Here is a 21,500-nt window from a genome sequence, read left to right as displayed (position 1 = left end):
AGTGTTTTTAAAAGAGCATTACTTTGTCACCATTGCTTCTAATAGCTTAGAATTTCTATTGTGTGTGTTTACTTATTGTTTACAAATGAATGTGAGAAAGAAGCATTTTTACCATAACAGCTGTTTTCAGAGTTTAGAAATAGTATTCCTTCCACTGATGCCTGTGACCTGTCCTATTCTCCTGACTGTTACGGCACTCCTGAGTCTTTTCCTTCCCATAAGCAAGAGCAGTTGTGACCCTGTTCGTAGATGTCATCAGCTTCAGAACCATGAGGGCTCCTGAACCAGACAGCTAAGCTGGAAAAGCTGTTTAAGAAAAGACTGTTTCTAATGATGGCGATGGCTTTATTGGCAAGGAATGGTCAGACCTGTGGTTGTGGCATTTGGCTGGTGATACAAAATAGCTATTTGTCTGTGCAGATCCATACATTCAGTTCTCAACTGGACCATAATTTTCTTATACCTTGAAGAAGTCACTGAAGTCCAAATTAAAGGAAGACATCAGATTTCTGGCTTGTCACTGACATCAGTGACTGTAGGAATTGCAGCCTATGGATTGTTTTGGACCAGGACATGAATCTCTCTGCACCTCTTCTTCTGTGGAGTGACTAAGAATGTTTTCCTTCTCCACTACCTTCTTTCAAAGAAGAATATTGTCTGCATTTGGATAATGTGACGGTAGGAGCTGTGTAAATAAGTAGAAAGATTACTGATAGTAGGATAGGACAAAACACTAAAAGCTGTGTCTAATTCTGCAATCCTTAAAAGTGGAACAAAAATATTTTATAACAGTAGCCAGTGGTAACCTGTCACTTAATAAATAGTTTAAGTCTCACTCAAAGCCAAAGGAATCTGAAGAGGGTGACACAAATTTTTAAATTTCTCGTAAGAGCGATCAAGGGTAATAATGTGCATCTCAGAAAAGGAGCATGAAAGAGGAATAGCATAGCAAGCTAAAAACTATTGTTAGGTTATAAAAGGTATTGTTTACTATTTAGTGTAATGTGTGAGCAAAAAAGTCTTAATATTAAGATGAATGCGGGGGGTTAAGTATAATAATTAGCTTGGGGAACAAATGGCTAAAGGATTACACTGAAAGCAAAAATGTAGTCCATTCTTAAAATCCTATTGCTAATGTAAGAACAAATGCAGATAGCCAAGGTGTCTTTATAAAAGAAAGATATTAACTCATGTTTGAAGACAAGCCGCTCATCAGAGCCACGGCGTGACATCCCCAGAACTGGTAGGTGGTGGCTGCATCCTCTCCCTGCCACCCCACGCAGGGCTGTCCTCCTTTCCTGCAACCCGCCACCAGCAGAGCCTGGTCCTCCTGGCTTCCTCAGAGATGTCCTGGGGTCACTGTCCCTGTCTGATGTGCTGCGCCTCTTCCTAACCACAAACTGGAGTGCTCCACAAGAACTTACAGAGGTCCTGGGCAGAAGGCTCCAGGTTCAAGCTCAGAGAAACCTCTCCATGGCTGAGCTCAACACACGGGCTGGTAGAAGGCAGGAGGCAGTCAGGACAGTTAGAGGCCAGTGAGCTGAGCAGTTTCAGTGTTCCAGATCAGAAAATTAAATTAACAGGAAAGGAAATTGGAGACTACAGAAAGAGGAATGTGAGAAAAAGAACTGAGCTGTTCTTGGAATACTTATTCAATGAGAAGGAGACAATTGCTCATGACTGTGGAAGCACAGGCTTGGTTTGTAGCTGTTGCTACCAAATAAAATCCTGTAGCAAACCATGCCAGAGGCACCCCGGGAATGAAGAGCTGATGGGTTGCACAGCCTGCAAGAAGCGTTGCTGTCTGCATGCTGGGGATCTGGGTCTCTGGCCTTGGCTCTAGCCATAAAAGTGTCAAGAGCAACAATTTTAATTGTTGCTGCCACCTGGCAAAACTCAGACCAGCAGCTTATAAATGATGCTATTCGTTTTCACAGTGCTTTTACTCATTTTTATCTATTTGTGTCTATGTTGCCACAAAGCAGGCCTCAACAGCAGAAGTAAATATATTCAACTGGTTTATTTAAAGAGTTTAAATGCTCACCTCACCATTTTTCCCTTGCTGCTTGATAAATAAATCCGTAGGCTTCAGCATTACATTTACCTTGAACTGTGTTTTTGCCAGTTCATCACAGGCAAACCTGATTTTATTTCAGCCTTTGGTTTGCTTGTCAATAGTCTAACATCAAAATATATTGAATAAGCTAGGAGGGCAAGGAAGCAAAACAACACGGCTTTGTCTCTGCTAAACTAATTACAATTGACAATCCAAGGCTATAATAAATATGTCTTGTGACTTGCACAAGAGGAGAACCTGAATTTAAATTATAGCTTTGGGTTTTGAAATGCTCACTGATCCATTCCATTCCCATTAAGAGTGCCTTCCGCTCTGCGAAATTAAGTGATATCTTTACATGACAGTTTAATTAATTTATTTTTCAATATGTACATGTATTGAGTTTCTCCATTAAGCTTTTGAAATGTCTGTAGGTCCTATACATTAACGTAAATGCGCCATGGCCCATAATTACCTTTGGCAGGCTTAGGGCACTGATAAAAAGATTATATTTTTTTAAAAAACTAAAGCCTTCAAACTTCCCCAGTGCTTGGCAGGAAATCTGTTTCTGTGTTTTATTTGGAGCAAGGCTGGGGAGCCTGCAGCCAACAGCTCCAGTGTAGGCAGTAACTGTTATCTTTTAGAAGAAAATACGTTTGAGGCTAGATGAGAGAAGGGGAGAGGAAGACAATTAGTGTGAGAGTACTAGAAGCAGCTGTTTGTTTTGCCTTGTGGCTGCCAGTATATACTCTTATCATTAAAGTGCATCTAGATACAGGGTATTTTCTATGAAATTACTTTGCAAAACATGGATCTTTGTCTTTTTAAGGGGCTGCCCCAAAGTGGGTTTGTCTTCCTTTTTCACAATAGCTCTGTGCTAACCAAGAATGCTGGATTCTCCCCTTGCCTCCTCCTTCCTCCTTTCTAAAAATGAACTTTTCAGGAAAATAAGGAATTCAGAGAAGTTTGAAGGAGAGCAGATGGCCAGCAGCAATCCAATAGGATGTAAAAGTTCGGTTAGGTAGTCACTTGGCAGGCAAGTACAAGTGAGCCCATGATGTTTCCATAGTGATGTTTTCACATAGCGCCTTTCCTTTGTCTTTTAAAAAAACAAAAAGGAGAGGATAAAATAAAATGCTCCTTAGCATGGTGTAATTAACTCTGCCCTCCCCAGGGGCAGTGACTTGGGCTGGTTGCTGCTTTCTGGCTGAAGAGCGATGCACTGACCGCAGCTGTGGTCGCACTTGCCAGCCTCTGCTCCTGCGGCATTTGTGGGGCTGCCCATGTTGCTGGATAAAGCAGGGACAGCTTCCGAAATTGAGAAGTGACTCAGGCTGTAGTGCTCTTGGAGAGGAAATTGCCTGGCCGCTGATTTTTGTGGTGTCAGGATTTCACATTTACATATGGGGGAAGGTTCGTCGTGGCACTTTAACCTTTGGAGCTTTCTCTGTGAAGCAGGGTAATAAAAATTGGCATTCTCCTTGACTTGGGTTCCTACTTTCTCTTTTGAAGTCTGAGAGGTAACCATTACAGTCACATTAATTTGTGAGGATATAAACAAGTGCCATTATCTGTGCAGCCATATTGTGCAAGAGAAACAAGGTTTGTAGGGAGAGGCAGTATCTTTTATTGAGCCAAATGATACAGGTGGAAAAAACAGACAAGCTTTTCAACAATCAGCTGTAGAGACACTGAGTTCAAAAGCTCACCAGCTTTTTCCACACACCTAGTGGAAATAAAATGAAAATATTTAAGTACATGTTTTTATATACTACCTCCCTGCAAATCTTGCTTTTCTTGAAAGAATTTGACAAATTTGAGCAGGAAAAGAGGTTGTAGAGGAGACTGGATTTGTGGTAAACTCTGTTCCTTACTCCCCAACAGACCTCTGCTGTGTCTGCACAGATCTCAGCATGTGTGCCAGCACTTTGTGGGGACCCAATGCAATTTTCCCTTCCCAAAAGCCTCCCAGCAAGGTGCTGGATGCAGCAGCTCAGTTACTGAGCCCCTCACCTTCAAGCAGGAAGACTCCTGAGGAGAAGGAGCTTCCTAGCAGAAGTGCTGTGAGATAGAGGGAGAGTAGCACACGTTACCTGTGGTTTACAGATCACAGCATCAACTCTCTGAATGCCAGTGGTACAAGCAAATGAAGTCAGTTTAGCCTGGGAACAAAACTACCTGGCTGCTCTCCTGGCCCCACCATACACTCAGAGCTCCCTGGCAAGAAAACCCTCTGCTTGTGTAGTGGCTAGCCTGTTATTATTAAACCTGACCCTGGAGACAGAAAATACTTGATTTTTTAAATGAAATTAATTTTCTTAATCTCTCCAACTTCTTTCCAGTCATGCTGTGCAGTATTTGTACTGGCAGCACCAGCCTGAATGAATCATTCAAAACTATACCTGCTTAGTGCACTTTTAATAGTTGAATGTGTTCATCCTGTCAGGATGCTCAAACTGCCCGTGACAATGGCAAGAACTGGAAGCTCTCAGGCACGGTTGCAACAAAACCTTGATTACTTACAACGTAGGGCACTTCAGTAGTGTTTCCACCGCAGGGAAGAGCTGGCAACATCAGTGTGGGCAGCTGCAGCTCGAGGAGCTTCAACCTGTGGATTTACAGAGTTGTGGCAGTGCAGAGGGAAGTCACGGATTGGTGCTGTGATGGGTTGGCGCTGGGCCAAGTGAGGGGGCTCAGACTTGTCCCTTTCCCATCTTTACCTTAACCCTGTGCCGTGGCTGTTTCCTCAGTGCTCACCCACTTCAGTGTGTTGTACTGAAACGTTTATTCATTAGTTCCTGGAAGTCTTACTCAAGGTAGGCCAGGCCTTTAATCCTCCTTTACACGCTGCGGCACAACTACAGAGTTCTCCTATTTGGAGCCACCTGCCTTCTCAGTTCAGACTTCAGACCAGCACCGGGCAGCGCTACTCAGCAGCCATCAGCACTTAACCTGCGCACTGAGGCTGTAATTACCAACCTAACTCCAAGATAACTTTGTGCCTGGTCCTGTGCTGAGCTCAACCTGGCTGTACCAAGGAATCTGCCTCCCTGTCGATTTCATCCATGATTTTTTCATTTTGCACTCTTTTCTCTCCTGCTGCCCCGCAAAGCAGCGAGGAGCTGTGCCACGGAGCAGCAGTGGTGAGGAGCCTCTGCCCTCCTGCCTTTCTGCCGCTGCAGCTAGAAAAACGCCAGCTATGGAGAAGGAATAACCCACAAGGAGCCTAATGAAACAGCAATCTGGCATTAAGATGTGCATATAGTTGCCATTTGTTAAATTGACAGATGACATTTGGAACATGCAACCCCTATTCATTTTCTAAAGCTAAGTACTTTCTTGAAATAAAGTCTTTGCCATTAGTCTTAAAGCCAATTTCCAGCCCAGACAGGGCCAGCTGTGCTTTTACACATTTTCTGGGCACAAGGTCAGATTCCTAGCAGCTGTTAGATTATTTTTTAAATTTGTTTTTGCAATGAACTGGACAATTAATGAACAATAAACTATTACCTGCCTTCCAGATTACCTTGGACTCTTATTTTTTGTCCCCCTACCTTTCCATGTAGAATTCTTTATACAAGAAAAAGGGTTTTGACAAACAGTTTTTAGCCAACTTGAATTTCATCATCTGCTACCCAGTCCCACTCATCTACATTATTGTATATGTACAATAAGAAGGTGCCAAAGGGAAGCTCTGAACACCTTCAGCAATAGTTTAAAATTTATTCATAAGCAATGGAGGCTCAGCTTTCTTAGAGACAAATACCTCAGACATTATATTTTAGGAACAGTTAAAGAGTGTGAAGGACTCCGCTCATCCTGCTCAAAAGCACAGGAATCATGGTAAAGATGCAATATTCCTTTACACCTTCAAATCACTGTCAACACTTTCAATAGTGTACTTATGATAACTTCCACTTCCAACTCCAGAAATACTCAGAACAAATAAGTGCCCAAACTTTATCAAAGTTGAACTCTTAAGCAAGCACTTGGCTGTTACCTCATATGCTTCTTCATCAGTTTTACTGATAAAGGTCCAGAGAACTCATCTGATTATTTAATATCTTTTCAAAGTCATTCTATTTTAACACTACGATGTCATTCAGCTACTGCTAAGCTGCCACTTCAGCTTATTTTTGTACATAGAAGAGCAAAAATTAAGCCTTCCAATATGCAGAAAAGTTGATAACTCGCTGGCTACTATTGACTGGAGGGAGGGAAGCACCTTCCATGGGTGTACGCCAGGCACAGATGTGTAGAAGATAGCAGAGTTTCATCTTGTGTCCTTTCAATGACTAAAAGCAAGGTTGACAAAAGGTGAAGTCTCTTGACAGATGCTTTCTCCAGCAGGAAAGGCAAGAGAAGCCGAGAGGGTGGCCAGCAAAACCACTCATTCTGCATCACATTGCCAAGAGTCACAGCCACACGGCAGCCACAAGAGGAGCAAGAGCCTGCAGAATGTTGGAGTGACTGGGACGCTTTCTTCCTCTAAGTTAAAAAAAAATCTTAAACGATTTACATATGAATTGCTTCTAATGAGGACACACAAGCTCAGATTTCCAGCAGACTTTCAACAAGGCCAAAATTAAGGATACAATTACATGGCAGAACACTAGACTGAGATCTTCATGGTTTTTATGTCAACAGTGAAGTCAGCCACTGCTGGTGGGTGGGAAGCAGCTCTCTTTAGGGATGTTGAGCTGCTTGATTTTCTGATTACTTCAGAGAATTTTAAAAATAGCAAATTATAATAACAGGCCTATAGACTCTGTAGCAGCTTTCTGATTAATGTGAACCTCAAGATACATGCCATGTTCTTGTCCATAAGGTATGCTGTTCAGACATTTTCTAGATGCTATTTTAACCTGTGTCTTCTGAGTCACATTAGTCAAAAGAATTGGCCTGTAATTTAATTATTGCAAATGGTGCATCAGTGAGTTATTTCCTAGGAAAGAAAGCAAAGCAAACCCAACAGTGCAATTAATGCTGAAATGGAACCCTTTTGCTTTGGCTTTACGAAAATTTTTCCATATGACAGGAGCCAAGTGAGACCGAAAGAGTTTAGAAAATTCTATTAGAAAGTCATCTTCACCCAGACTTTTCCCAGAGACCAGAGGTTTTATGACTCCTTTTTATTTCTTCCTCTGCTAGGAGACTACCTAACTGTTCCCTAATTTCCTGCAGAATTATAGGTATTTCCAATTTACTTAAGAGACCTTGAGTCTGTTCAGCTGTGCAAATGGCTCAGATTAGTTACAGGATTTTAGAACTCAAAAGCGACATCCTTAAGGTCCACAAGGTTTGTAGCTTCTACAACAGATGACCATGCACCGGAATCACATAACGACACCCTGTGCTTTCCTTCCTGAACTGCACTGCCAGCAGCTCCCAGACATTTCCTCATGGCTCTGAGACTCTGTTTTTCCAACATTTTTTAAGCAAACGATTCTTCACTTTTGCTTCCCATAGAAATGGAAGGAGAATGCAGTTGTGCACCTGAGTCCCAGTAAGCAGGAGGCCCTCCATCTACTGCTGCTTCATAACCATACAGCTTGATTATTCAGAACAGTAACATTTAGGAACTTGAGCAGATTAATCAACAAAATCATCAGCATAAAGGATTTTCAGTGGGATTCAAAGACTCTTCCAAAATGAGGCAAGAAACCCAGAAAGGATTTTAGGCCCTGTTATGTCTGAAAGCACCATGAGGTGCTTCCTTCTATACCATCATCTTTTAACCCCGCTGTGTACCTTGCGGTTACTTTGGTTTATCCACACTCTACAGATGAAGAGCAGGCCTTGCTACACATGCTAATGGGCTGAAGTACAGTGTGCCTGTCCCTCACTCATCCAGACCGCCTTGGGCACACATTAAGGTGGTGAGCATGCCTGGACTTTTCCCTTCAGAGATGTCCAGAATATAGCCTGCAGCCACATAGTGCAGGTGTCGTAAACTGTGCCGATGGCACACAAGGTTTGAACTTGTGAATGAAACTCAGACCCCCCTTACAGGCAGCTGGGCTATGCTGTGTGTGAGGACCCTACCATTTAGCATCTTGGCTGAACTAGGCTACCATTGCCTCAACACTTTGCAAGTAGCACCCTCCAGGGATAGTGTTTCATGCTATCTATGAAATAGCCAAGTGATGTTTCAATTTGGCTTAAAGGGTGTGCTTATCTTCTTCCTGATGAAAGAAGATGATCAGAAACAGAGGCGTGGAAAGGAAAAATTCAAATAAACACAAAAAATATGGCAAGTCAAAGCAACACAAATGCAAAATGCTAATATTCAACATTATTAAAGCCTTCATCCTGTGAAATGTGTACAGCACACATGGGAGCCTGTTTTGCCTGCAAGGAAAGAAAACAGTCCTATTTCCAATACATTTATGTTCTAACTTCCTTTTGCTAAAAACATGTTTGTTTTTAAATTAATTACTTTGGGAAAAGGCAAGAGAAACGGGTACAGTGCAACTGGAGGAAAAATAAACACTGTGAGTTTGAATTAATTGAAAAAATGACCCATACACCCATGAAACATTGTGGAGACCAGGTATCTGTTCTTTAGCTATTTCTGGAGGCTAAAAAAGAATGCATGTGTGGAACTGGTTCTACACTCCATAGCAGCCTTCACCAGAAGATCTGCATCCTTTGTCCTTCAAGGTAGAAAGCAAGACACAAGGAGATGTACTTATCATGAGCCACACAATCTACATACTCCAGGTTTTTTGCTTGGTCTAAGTAGCAGCTGATCTTTAATGCATGTTGTATTTGAGGAGACTCAAAGACTGGCATACTGTATTGGGTTTGCATGGCAAGGTTTTGGTAGCGGGGGGGCTGCAAGGGTGGCTTCTGTGAGAAGATGCTAGAACCTTTCCCCATGTCTGACAGAGCCAATGCCAGATGGCTCCAAGGCCAACCCACCACTGGTCAAGGCCAAGCCCGTCAGCAATGGTGATAACACCACTCAGCACCTCTGGGATAACACAGTTTAGAATGGGGGAAAAAGCCTGCACAACACTAGCAGCAGTCAGGAGAGAGGAGTGAGAATATGTGAGAGAGACAGCCCTGCAGATGCCAAGGTCCATGAAGGAGGGACAGGAGGTACCGCAGGCTTCGGAGTAGGGATTCCTCTGCAGCCCCTGGTGCAGCCATGGTAAGACAGGTTGTGCCTCTATATAGACTCACAGTGGGAAAACCTACCAGCTGTAAATTCACTTCTCTACACCCACCCTCCTCTTCCCTCTCCCCACAGGAGCCCTGCTGGCTCAGTGTATCTGTATCCCACTGGAGTCAGGCTGTATTTGGCTGCACCCCCCTGCTCCCTACAGTGAGTGCAGCAACCACGCTGGGCTTCAGTGGGCACACAACGCTTGATCTGCCCAGCGTAGATGAGCCCAGAGCCTCACAAGGTCCTCTCCACTGTGGGATGCACATTTTAATGCACCATGTACATGTTTAGTTTTAAGAGCAATTCAGACTTGTGCTTGACTGACAGAGCAGGCTTACCTTTTGTTTTCTGGATACGTATTTTCAGAGTGCTTGGTGTGCTAACTGGCTGAAGTTTCCAGATCCCATGGCTGTTCCTCTGTTGCAATACAAGAACCAAAGGCAGATGATCCAGTTCTTGGTGTCTTTGCCTGAAGAGATATAAATCACATAACAGTATTATTTCTTCACAGGTTGTGCCATTTGCTGAACAACTAGTGTGTGCTACAGAAGGATTAATAAGTGAGCCAAGGCTACAAAACATAATGTAGCTTCACACCAAGTGATGACAATGCAATTCTTTAATACTGTAATATTATTCTGTGTAAAACTAGCTGATATAAAAATCAATTCCATGCTAAATTGTGATTTCCCCTTTAGTCCTTTTTAACAATAACAACAACAAAGAGTAGGAAAATACCAGCAGCTCATAAATAATCTCTAAATAATGTGCTACAGACTGATGGTAAGTGGCACTCTCAAAAACCAATATTTACATCAAAAAACCCTCATAGGTGTACTGTACATAGACTACCAATTATAACAACTGACAGTACATTACATCTCATCTTTGTGAGAAAATGTTATTTTTATTCCAAGCTATATACATTATAAAGTTAACACAAACAAACAATGTTTTAGCCATACCAAAGCCTAAATATCTGCATCCAAGACACATGCAGTTACACGGAAGTGTATTGTAAACTACACATAAAATGAGTAATAAACTACTAGTTTGTAAAGAACTCCACAGAGAAAAGATATATCATGGATGCCCTGGCAGGTAAATTAATAGATTTATCCTGCAAAATTACACTTCTTTCAATAAATGTGACTCTGGGGTGTGATTTGGGATAGTATCTTGATAATATACAACAGCTCGACATTAAAACTGTTGGGACCCAGAGTGGGTCAAAAAGGAGCCAACCTGTTCAAAGGTTTTAATTTGTCACTCTCTCTCTGAAAGCTGCTTGAGGGGCAACAGGTGCTGGTTGCCCCCCAGCTCCCAGGGTGATATCACAAAAAGCCCATCCTGCAGTGAACTTGAGAGGACCAAACAAACATCAGTCCCCTCCCGGCAGGGCGTGTTGATCCCCTGCTCTGTGGAAAACATTTGGCTGCTGCTAGCAGAGCAATTACACTGCGGGGAAAATCTGCTTCCAAATAATTTAGTATTTATTTACTCAGAAACAAAAAAATTAAAAGCTGAAGACTAATGAGATACAGGAATAGGAATTATTTTACTGTAGAAACATCCGAAGTATTTTACTAAGGGCAGAAGATCATGCACAGGTCCACAGAACATCCTCCAGAACAAGCTTTCCTTAGGACCCTGCACTTCTACACATAACCTGGCAGTGAGGAAGCTGCTGCTCCATCAACCTGTCCCATCAGGCTCGGAAGGCTGGGTACAAGTTATTTCAACAGACTGGGCACAGCATGGGCAACTGGGGACAGTGAGCAAGCAGAGGAAACAATTAAGTGCCCTTTCTTTCTGCATTAATTTTACATGTGAAGTTTTTAATAATGTTTTTTGAACCTGAAGTTGAAACTATTTCATATTCAAGCTCTATGGTCCCACTATTTATTTAACAAAGCTCCCAGTGCCCTTCTCATGTACATGCAATACTTCTCATCTGGCTGCTTTTTAAATTAGTCTATTCACAGATAAATAAGCTAAACTAGGATATACCTTACCATGTAACTGGCAAAATGCACTGGGGTGTAAGAGTGCTTGCCAAATTGTGCTAGGAGCACAGATCACGCTCCTGGTAACAGGAAGATATAATGATAACACCTAGGAAAGGAATGATGCAATACAGAGCTGGAGGCTTCGCTTCTTGCTTCTGCCACTGGCCCGTGCAGACAGGATGAGAGCTGCTCAGTGTCTCCATTTGCTCCTCTAAATTACAGAACACTCGGCAATACATCAGCTGCAGGGTTTCAGGCTAAACTCGCATAAACCAATTTTGATTCTTTCCATCATGACTCTCATTAAGTGTAAAGCGCCTCTAGGGAAAGGCAGCTGATTAAACAGATTCCTCACTGACATAATGGATTTACAAAACCCCTCCAGTTTCACTTGAGATGTTCAGGGAAACATATCTTCAGCCACAGAGGGCAAAGTCCACCAAGAGGGGGAATCACTCCATTTCCTTTGCCTTGGGGCCTGACAAACCTTTCCCACCCACCCCGGGGGCTGAGAGGAGATCTCTGATGAGTGCTGGGAGAGCGAGGAGAAGGGTCCAGGACACAGCCACCCATCCATCTGGGGCACCAGCGCAGCAGCCTGCTGCACAGGTCACAATGTCCTTGCTTCCTCTGTCAGTCACAGTCTGACCCCACCAGCTTCCCCACATGGCTCTGGTGCTCAAGCCTCACAGCAAACCTCCCCGAGGCAGCAGCCGAGCAGCGAGAGGCATCGTCTCTCAGCACAGAAAAGCAGCACCAGGCTTTTTCCAGCATTCAGGTCCTGTTTTTAATGTGACTCAGCTCTGCAGAGTCCATAAGGATGACACGGGTTGTGCTTTATTAGCAGTTAGGTTAATGTTTGGAAATAAAAAGACTGATGGTTTTATCTGTTTAATCATTTGGTGCTGCCAAGAGCGACCATAAGCACAGCCCAATGGTGCGTGACGAGAGTACAGCCTGACATTCGTTTCCCACCACGAAAATCCAAACATTAGCATACGAGTGGTGTAGCAGGCTGGCAGGGGCAGGCAGCCAGGATTGCAGCTATTGGAGTGACTCAACGACCATAATTTTTCCTCATGGAGATTTTCAGCCTTCCTGCAATGGAAGGAAATAGGGATGGATGAGGTGGGGTAATTTCAAAGTTTGGCAGTTCATTTGTGTTTGCCCAGCTTTCCTGTGCCCTCAGCTGAACTAGGCTACAGAGCTGAGGACTAAAAGACTCCTCTACCTTTTCCCCAATATTATTTCATTTGTGTGTGTGTGCCACCCTCCTCGCAGCTAAAACAATAGCTGCAATGCAGATTCCCCACAGGTAACCAGGCGATGCTATTGACCTGCCACATGCAGCCGGCAACAGATACAGCAATTTATCACTGAAAAGCGATTGGATGGCTGGATCACACCATCAGCTGGCACTGAGACAACACAGGATGTGGCAAGTGCCATCAGTGCAAAGGGCACAGTAAGAGACAACAGGAGCCAATGGACACAAGGATGTTGTCTTTATAGACAACAGGTACCTCAGCTATCACCTTTTACCACTAAATAAGTGCAGCTGTTAAAAGTACTGATCCTTTGAAACTTATGTAGAGCTGAGTTGAGCTATTTTTGGCCAAGTTACCCAGAACGCCTCTCCTTCTGTACACAAAGTGAAGGGGGAGAGAAGCCACTGGAACAATCACACAGGAGTTGCACTCCAAGCAAAGCTTCCTTGGACGTGCAAACACATGCCTTGCCCACTCTGGGAAGGCACGGGGCTGTAAACACAACGGTCCAGCTTGACCAACAATTCCAACCAGTAAACATTGTACCACTGTAAGAGCACTGCAGAGCTCATGACCAGCCACATAAAGTGCATTTTGTAAAAGCCTCTTAGCAGCCACACAGGTGGGCTGTCATGCAGGAGGCTGGGTAATCACACTAAATGAGACAGAGCTTCTTCGGGGCTGGCACACCTGAAACACAAGGACTCTAAGACCCTTAAAGCTTCTGCAATTGTCCTGTACTTAATATCTTTCTCCTGTTTTTATTCTGTTGGAATCTACTCTTTCCAGTCAAAAGGGTAGTTAGTAGCAGCAGCCCATGTTCTTGACCACCTTCTTACGTATCTGTGATATTTCTAAGAGAGAAAATGCTGTCAGAAGCTGCTCATGGCTTTAACATGTCAGCTCAACACTTTGAATCCTTTTTTCCTCTGCCAGAGCTATGCTGTTTGCTAGCACAAAAATAAGCAGAGTCTGAGCTCTGCCCACTCTCCCTGCTTTTCCTCATACACTTACCAGAAAAATAGCTGAAGCACAACTCCCACACATTGCACAAGATCCAGACTCAAGCAGCCCTAAAACAGGCTTTTTCCTGTCCCAAGTCTATGCTAGAACTAGTCAAAATTAACACTTGCAAGATTATAACACCTTTAGAGCAGGGGAGGTAGGGGTGGAAATGCAAACAAACCTAACACACCCAAAATGTGCTACCACTTCCATGACTAACAGAATCCCACAGTGCTAAGCTAAAATAAAAATTTTAAAAGTCTTACCACCACCTCTTTAACCCCAGCCCCAAGGCCACCTCTGCTCCACAGCTACAGTTACCCTCCAGCTTCACATTTTCAGCCCTGCCATCCTAATGGGAAACCCTTGCCAGCTGGATCCAGCTCCTAAAGCAATCTCTGTAATGAGGATGGGCACCTGGGGACCTACCTGCCTGGCTCAGGAGGAGGATTTGGTTTGTTTCTCCAATTCCCCATACTGTGAAGTTCTTTGAGGCTGTGATAAGGGAATTCCAGGCCACCTGGCAGCAAGAGCAAATGAAGAGGGAGGGAACTGATGAAGAGCTGAGATGTGGGTAGAAGCCAGGGTAGGAGGAAAGGGTTAATCAGAGCCCTTGGACATGAGCACCCAGTTTTGATCCCAAACCTGAGAAGAGAGTGTAGGGTGCTGGTGCATGTCTGACAAAACTGCCTTTTTGTTTTCTAGCTTTGTTTCTTTATAATGACCTTTCTTCTCCCTGTTTCATTTATTTCAGTCACAGCTAGCTGGGAAGAGGAGGCTTCACTTTCTCATGAAGTTGTTGTGCAGTCAAAGCCCAACTTTAAAAATACATTTTCTAAAAATGCACTATTCATTCTTGTCCTCAGTAATTTGATTGGCAGAAATAAGAGCTGCAAGAGCAATCTTGTCAGTCATTCTTAAACCTTTCTTAATATGGAAACAATCACCTGCCATTTAAACCACATTTTTAAAGGGGCACAGTGTGCTCAATAAGATGCATGCACCTGGAGACTCAACCTTTTTTCATTTGCTGGTAAAAACTTATTTGCGGGGTGCATGGGTGAGATCCTTCCAGGTGGCCCCTGGAAACCCATCCAGGCCTATTTTCTATAATCTTCTGTAAATACAGTGCATCTATGTGTAAATCTGCGTGTACTTTCCATCCCGCAGATACCCACTGGCACAGCTCCGAATGTCTATCTCATGGAATCCAAAGGAGGAGCGTGTGCTTGTGCCCAGGGTGGTAGCGGGAGGTGGAAGGCACAGGCGTTTGCTCTGTAGCAGGTCACCTTGGCTCTGTGGCACAAGCTGGGCCCAAAATGGAGGAGATTTTGCTATTTTTAAGCTAAGTTTTTTGTTTGTTAGTTTGGGTTTTTTTAGGAGGCACAGCAGAGGACTGGGGTGTCTTCACTCATTGTCAACACTCACCTCAGACCTGTCTTTCAGAAGCAGTGAGGACCTGTAGCATCGGCTATACTCTGAGGGACACACAGCAACTTTAAAAGACCAAGGAAGCCTGATGCTGGGGCCCCAAATTACGTTTGGAGAATGGTTCCACAACAAGCGAAACATTTATTTTTCACTAAAAGACCTCCTAAGAATTAAACTGAAATTATTCTATGGTAAATTCAGCTACAGTGTTTCTGTGACAGGAAGTCCAGTGAACAATCATCCTTCATCTCCTCACCAGAACTTCTCAGTTCTGACCTGAAACACAAATGTGGTGGCAGGTGTAGTCCTGTGTTTGTGGTCTGTTGCAAATGCCAGCCAGCGAGGGAAAGTGTTGGTTTATGCCACTCAAGTGAAAAGCACAGAGCTAAGTTCAGCTGCATTTGCCTTTGCTGGGAAAGGGAATAATTATTCTATTTGTTTTGCTTCCAAGATGGGAAGAGCAAATGTCTTTCTCACCTCACTGAGAGGAAAAAAATCACACCCAGTATGGTTAAGGTGCACCCTTTTTTACCCAGCAGCATAACAACCTTGCAGTTTATTTTTTTTTTGGCTGCTACTTTTTTTTCTTTAATGTGGTTTACCCTTGAGAGATGTCTCATGCACTAACATCCTGGGTTGTGTCCTACAAAATGGCAGTTCTTATAAATAAAAGCAACAGGTAGAGCTCATTTCTAAGATGCTTTTAGAGGAGCTAACTAACTGCAACTTGGTGCCAAATACTTGGTTATAGAGGGGAAAAAAAAAAACAACAAACAACTCTTAATATAAGCAGGAATGGCCACGTTGGTCCTTCCTAGGGGCCTCTGATTCTTCTCTTGGATGATTTGACTGGTGATACCGCTGAGGCTGCTGCTTAAATTTGTTTGCTTTCGCAGCGAACATGCAGCAGCTGAGATCACCTTTTCCAAAGCTCAAATACACCTTCTGGAAAGCCAGTGGCCAAATGAACGTTTTGATGTTTGTGTCCCGTGACAAAGTGCAGGGCTTTGGGAGAAAATGGGAGCACAGAAGATGTTTGAACAAGGAATGCCCCCAACACTGATGCTTTTAGACCCACTGCATGACCTTTTTGAGGACCCTCCTTCATTTTTCAGCTGCTGGATGCCATGACACTAATGTCTTGATGTGCAGCGTGGCTTCCTCTGACTGAAGGCCCTGTGAAAGGGGAGCCCTTTGGCACAGCTCTTGAATGAGTTCCTCTCCCCGCCTCAGCTCCAGTGACAGCAACCTGTGTCCCCGTGATACCTCCTGGCCTCGGTCCCCTCACAGTAAGGCGATCCACAAAGAGAACATTAGAAGGCATTTTCTGGGCCAAGGATTTTTTCCTGACAGGTTCCAGAAAGGCCCATCTGCTTCCCTTGGGGCTGGCGTTCCCTCCAGGAACCTCTGCGGCCGAGCACCATCCCTGTGTGAGCCGGCAGTCGCTGCCTCAGCTGCCTTTCATTCTGGCTGCAGTATTTGGATCAACCAAAGAAAATCAAGGGCAGGTCAAATCCAGGCACCACGTGAATTTGCTCATCCTGCTCATGTCTCACTCCTAACCACACACTGGGCAAATTCCTCCTCAGCATGCGCTGCTTTCTGAGCAGATTTTGCTCTGCCCACGGTGATGCTGGTGACAGGGGAGGAAACTCAGCTCTATAAGCAGAGATGCACAGAAAAGAGCTGCATTACACTTGTAACCTTGTCTGACCTGACGAGGATTCCACGGTGCATTGCTCCCTGAGGGTGGTGGGACGGTGGTCAAGGTCCCTGGAATTGGGTAGGGGAGCACGGCCCAGCCGGAGGTGGCAGCAGCCGCCGCCAGCAGGTCCCATGTACCGCCCAAGTTGCCGTACCAGGCACGCCGTGGGTGAGTTAAGGACATACTTTCAGCCTGAATTCTGAGTTTCCTAGGTTTTGTCAGTTTAAGCCAGATTCCTAATGTTATTTTAATGCAGTTGTTTTGTGTGTGAATAATCTGCTTTCTATGCCAAACCACAAGCCCTGGAACTAAGATCTCATAAAAATGCCTGGAGTCCAAAGCTAATAGCTGTTATTCAGCTGATCAAGTGATGCCTAAAAAGTTATAGATTAACGCTGTTCCCAAGGGGAAGGTAAAATTAAACTCAACTTCTGATGGGGCTGGGTGCTATTTGCGTGGTGTTTGAGCCCAGGATGGGGGATGCAGTTCGCTGCAGACCCTGGGTACCCTGTATCAGGGCTCTGCACAGTGAACATGTACGGCGAGTGCCATTCGAGCTCTACCTGGAGTCCTGGCTGGCAGAGCTCAGCGAGGTGATGGATTTTCATCAGTTTTCCCTTAAAAAAGCCCCCACCCTTCCAGCAACTTCCCACGCAGTGATGGGTCACTACAGCTCACCCTCACCCAGCCCTGCTGCTGTGGGAAGTGATTCAGGGGATGTCGAAAAGGCAGAGGGGGGTGGGACACAGTCACTCGCTTCCCGGGCCAGCGGTGTCTGGGGGAATGGGGCAGTGAGGTCAGGTCCTGTGTCCTCTGGCCTGGCACAGTCTGCAGGAGCCGGCGCTGGAGCCAGCAAGGGGACAGGTGTCCTTTGCCCTCCCAAAGGGTTTGGATGGGGCGTCAGTGACATGCAGGGAGCAAAGGGGGAAACATGGAGGGGACTGGTGATTTGGGGGTAGCTGTCTCTTTGCGCTCTTTCCAGGCGGGGAAATCAAGCCACAGGATGTCAGTGCAGCCTGTGTGAACACCAAGCTTGCAGAAATAAATGACTGTCTTCCCTCAGGAGCACACAGGAAGATCTCTTTCCCTGAACGTCTTATTTAGGAAACTTGCATCACAGTGGCAAAGCAGAATGCTTATTTGGGAATAAGAAAGTGAGGTGTGGCCCCGAGTCAGTGCTTGCGTGAAGGCATCACGGCAGAAAGTCTGAGGACACACCAGAGGCAGCTGCTGGCTCACAAAGGCAGAGCTGGATGGGCTGGAGGCCCGGACAGCTGGTGTTTGCTGCCTGTGTCCTCTGAAACTGTCTGTGGAGTTGTAAGGCATCGATTATTTTCCTGTTACAACACAAAGGGATTAGCTAGATTAGCTTCTGCAGAGGTGAGAAAGAAATATGTCATGTAGACTGTTTATTTTCCTCTAATTGGATTCACACCCTCTTTCTGAATAAATCTCATTTTACTCCAACTCTTGCGGTTTATCATGGCTGTGAATGCTGAGGGATGGGCAAGAGATTCTCAGTTTAGGTGGGGAAAATGAATGGGTCATGCTGTGGTCACTAGAGGCAGGCTGCCTCCAAACAGCATGATCAAGGAAGCTCTCGTGGTCTCATCATCCCAGATGATGTTTCATGGTCATGGACAGCTTTTGGCAGTGCAAGGTAAAAGACGCTCTTTGAACAGAGAAATAGAAGCTTTTTGGTGCTCCCAGACATGACACACACCTGCTCTGGTAAGCTGCAGCACAACATCCTGACCCGGAGGCACAGCCGTGCTGCCCAAACGAAAGAAGCGTATGCTGGTCCCCTTCAGCAGGGTGAGCTGCGCCGTAAACTAAAGTTGTCAGCAATTTTTCTGCTGCAGCTCATCATCTTTTCTAGCTGGTGCAGAACACTGTAGGAAAATTATCTTCATCTGCTGTTTTTCTTGGCCCTCTCACTCAGAAACACGGAAAGTACCTGCAGCGAGGTGGCTTCTCAAGTTTGTCTTTTAAATCTCTGGAAACAAAATGAGCTCAGATGGAAAACGAAGAAGAAAGCGCATGGTTTCAAGAATCCCTGGTCTAGGTGCTTACAAACTGCTAAGCGTCCTTGCTGCGTTAATCCCGCTAAACAAATAAATGCTTTTCACTCCTGTGTCCTTTGCACTGTGGAAACTTTTGACATCTCTGTACTGGCCGCTGTGGTTCGAAGCTCTGCCTCTGAGTCACATGGGTATCAAAAACCACAGGCCAGCTCGACTGAGTGATGCTCTCTCGACAAATGCAGTAGAAACCAGACACAAAATAAATTATTAACTCGATTAGATTTTTTGGGGTCTAAATGATGCTTGCATATGAATTTCACAGTTAAGCCTTAAATGTGAAATTCTTTCTTTAATTTTGTGTTACTACAGAAAAGAAATTAATGTTACATCAGGAAGACACATTTCTCTGGAGGGCACCTGCTCCTGCGATTCCGAAAGATGTCCCATATTTGCAGATACCTCTGGATGTACAGCAACCTATGACTTGTCTGTGGGAGTTCAGTAGGTCTTATCGGAATTTGTGCACACATAATAAACTTGACATACAATTGCTCTTTTTATTGCTGTTTTGGTCATTTTTCTCCTAGTGGCAAATTGTTACTTTTTCTCTTGGCTTTATTACTCTATAACTGGACACTGAAGCACCAAATACATCCATATGCTGGGTACATTCTCTGTTTAAGGTAGTTATTGGAATGGTATATACACTGCCATAATTTTCAATACCTTTTGCCTCATTCATTTGCACTTGCAGAACTCATTTGCTTTAGCACTTTTGGAGCCCATGGGAGCAGCTAAATAAACATTTCAAGCTATTAAAAAAGTTACTGGCCAACTGTGAAGTGGTAAAATTAAGTGACTCACCCAGCATCGCACATGTAAGCAGATCATCCGGTTCTGCAAAGCAGCATTCAGATTCCCTCTCTTTCTCTTCCTATGTTGTCCTGCCTTATCTAGGGCACATCAGGTAAAGCTTTTTCAGTCTCCCTCCCTGCTCAGTTCCCTAGAACAATATCCATCCTGACCAAAAATAAAAACAAACAACATGTGATCAACTAATTTGAAGGAACTGTTTTAAATATAGACAATACAGTCTGTTTTTCCTTCTCTTCATTTTTTGAATGCCTGAGCCATCTTAGTAGAAATTTTCCCAACTATTTAGCCTGAATCAAACACGTAGAATTTTCCTAGCAGGGAATATTCCAGTCTACAAAATGAAAGTCAGGTAAAAGGAAAGTAACTGAAACCAGAGCCTGCTACTAGAAAATATGATACAACTTGGACAATGGGAAACACCCTGGTACAGACATCGCTGCATCTGCTGAAGTTCACCGCCTCTGCAATGGAGCTGCCAGTTGCTTTGGTTCCACAAAGGAGCACTATACAGATTTCTAGGGCAGGAAGCAACCCAGAATATTATTTCTCAGAGAAATCAAAGGTGCAATGAGGAGAGCCAGTGACAAAGGCATCACTTTCCTGTCATAATACCCACACAGCATAGTGGGAAGGCTTGATAGGACAAGCAGGAACAGGATGGACTCTGAGGGTCACCCAGCCACAAAGTTGTCAGGGGGAACCATCAGGGTTCCAGCCCCTCCCTCCCTGTCCTGCCAGGGGGAAATGTAAATGTGAACAGGCTAGTCCTCTGCAGACTGAAAGCATAAAGTTGTGGATTGCCCGATCCAGAATTTTAAAAAACCAACAAGACAACTTTTGGAAATGCAGAAAGACCCATCTCACTGTTGCCTTTTTAGCAAGCGGGAAATTGAAGAACACTGTATAAGCTGAAGGAAAACCGCAACAGTCTTCAGCACAAAATTCAGTTAAATCTCTGCCTTCAGCAGTTTCCAAATCACAGAAACCTTGGGAACACAGGACTGGGGCACAGGGCCTAAGGGGCCAGGGCAAAAAATGATGTTGCCTCCTTTCAGAGAAACTGTAAATAATATTTAGCATCTCCAAACAGGCAAGTTCATAAGTGAGCCTGCCTGATTGTGGACTGGCTTCTTCATCAACTTAGTATTCAGGAAAGAGAAGAATTGCCATAGCAACATTCCCGTCTTCTGACATGTATCGTGCAGATCATGTAGTCAAGGCAGCACAGCACCCTCTCACACATGTGCTCCGTGAACTTTTGTATTCCTGACAATATTAAAGAGAGAAATGTTTCATGATTGACACACTTGCCTGTCTTTATGATTCCTTAAAAAAAATATGGAAATGCTTCCCTTCCCCCATCCTCCTCCTTTGAACTGTTTTCTCCATCCCACTGAAATGATGAGAACAGCTCATGCCCCAGATCTGCAGATATATGTTCCTGACAGTAGTCCTACGCTATGCAAATGTGTAAACTGCAAAATGTAGAGGGCTTTAAAAAAATTAAGTGTATCCAGGAGGATCTAAATTCTGAGTAAAAGTGCAGAAAGGAACTAGAAATCTTCTAGTACCTGCATAATTAATGTTCTATTAAACAAAGCCTTACATATTTTTTTTCTTTATTTTAAAATTTTATTTTATTTAATTTTATTTTTTTCTTTGAGTTAGTCTGAAATCTCCAGACACACATGCCAACCATGCCTATGGCTCATGTCAATATATATGTCTGCCTATCTGGGATCTGACTTCACAGGCAGAGCAGAACACCCTACATGTCTGCAGCCAAAGTCTGCCTAACCCCTGGGACAGCTTGGGTTACGTGAACTTCCCGCTGAAGGAAGAGTACCACACACTGCACAGGACTAAGCTGTACAAATGGGATGCTGCAACGCCATGCAGTAAAACCACCTTTGCAGCCGTGACAGCAATGGCAGCCAGGTACTCAACTTTACAAG

The sequence above is a fragment of the Nesoenas mayeri genome, assembly GCF_963082525.1.
Source record: "Nesoenas mayeri genome assembly, chromosome: 3".
NCBI classification, from domain to species: Eukaryota; Metazoa; Chordata; class Aves; order Columbiformes; family Columbidae; genus Nesoenas; species Nesoenas mayeri.
This window is presented reverse-complemented; position numbering follows the sequence as displayed.